This window comes from Lathyrus oleraceus, chromosome 6, assembly GCF_024323335.1.
Source record: "Lathyrus oleraceus cultivar Zhongwan6 chromosome 6, CAAS_Psat_ZW6_1.0, whole genome shotgun sequence".
Lineage (NCBI taxonomy): Eukaryota > Viridiplantae > Streptophyta > Magnoliopsida > Fabales > Fabaceae > Lathyrus > Lathyrus oleraceus.
Genome location: NC_066584.1, coordinates 386,003,557 through 386,005,016, shown reverse-complemented (window position 1 = coordinate 386,005,016; position 1,460 = coordinate 386,003,557). Strand labels below are relative to the sequence as shown.

The window sequence follows — 1,460 nt, the reverse complement described above, 5'->3', positions numbered from 1 at the left end:
TCCAAGTTGGATTTTCTAGGGGTATTATTGTTAGGCATGGATGGATTCGGTTTCTGATATCCCGGTGGTATAGATGGGGCTTGATTTGGAGACTGTCCAGGTGCGTATAAAGCATTATTACTCTTATATGAAAAGTTTGGATGGTTCTTCCAATTTGGGTTATAGGTATTCGAATAGGGGCTTCCTTGAGCATAGTTTACTTGCTCTGCTTGGATTCCAGTCAAGAGTTGACATTCCGCAGGAGTGTGGCCTTGGATTCCACAGACCTCGCAATTCTGAGTTATAGCAACCACGGCGGCTGGAGGTGATACGTTTAAACTTTCAATTTTCTGGACCAAAGCATCCACTTTTGCATTGACGTGATCAAGGTTACTTATCTCGTACATGCCAGTTTTCGGTTGAGGTTTTTCCACCGTTGTTCGTTCGGTTCCCCACTGATAGTGGTTTTGGGCCATGCTCTCGATAAGCTGGTAAGCATCAGCATAAGGTTTGTTCATTAGTGCACCACCTGCAGCGGCGTCTATTGTTAACCTTGTGTTGTATAAGAGACCATTATAAAATGTGTGAATTACTAACCAGTCTTCCAAACCATGGTGTGGGCAAAGTCTCATCGTGTCTTTGTATCTTTCCCATGCTTCGAAAAGAGACTCGTTGTCTTTCTGTTTAAATCCGTTTATCTGGGCTCTTAACATAGCTGTTTTGCTTGGCGGAAAATATCGGGCAAGAAAAACTTTCTTCAACTCGTTCCAGGTGGTGACTGAGTTGGAAGGAAGAGATTGAAGCCATCTTCTAGCGCTATCTCTTAAGGAGAAAGGAAAAAGACGAAGTCGAATTGCCTCTGAAGTGACGCCATTAGCTTTAACAGTATCAGCGTATTGAACAAATACGGATAAATGAAGGTTTGGATCTTCGGTAAGATTTCCAGAGAATTGGTTCTGTTGCACAGCCTGCAACAGCGAAGGTTTAAGTTCGAAGTTGTTTGCTTCGATTGCGGGCGGAGCAATACTTGAATGTGGTTCATCTTGCGATGGAGCGGCGTAATCTCTAAGAGCACGAGCTGGTTCTGCCATCTCGGGTATCGAAGGAAAAAGGTTTTTGATATCAGGAAGTTCGATAGGAGGGAGATTGTTTTCAGCACGATATTCCCGAATTCGTCGTAAGACTCGGAGATATAGTTCGATATCGTTGATTCGTAGATAGAGCGGTTCGCCTTGTGAGCGAGTGCGTGGCATACAAATCAACAAAAGAAAGAATAGAAGAAAAAGAAACCTTAGTCTCTACAACGTAACGGAAGAGTTACGATATCGATTAAATAAAAGTCCCCGGCAACGGCGCCAAAAACTTGATCGCTCGACTGCGTGAGTCGAGAATGGGATACAAACTGCAAGTGCACAGTTCTATCGCGTAGTTTTAAAAGATATCGATCCCACAGGGACTTATGAATCGATATACCGTTATCT

The 1,460-nt window shown here is 43.4% G+C and overlaps 1 pseudogene; it reads left to right on the top strand.

Moving 5' to 3' along the window:
- The first annotated feature begins 585 nt into the window (after positions 1-585).
- On the top strand, positions 586-685 carry LOC127099212 (uncharacterized; annotated as a pseudogene).
- The last annotated feature ends 775 nt before the right edge of the window (positions 686-1,460 follow it).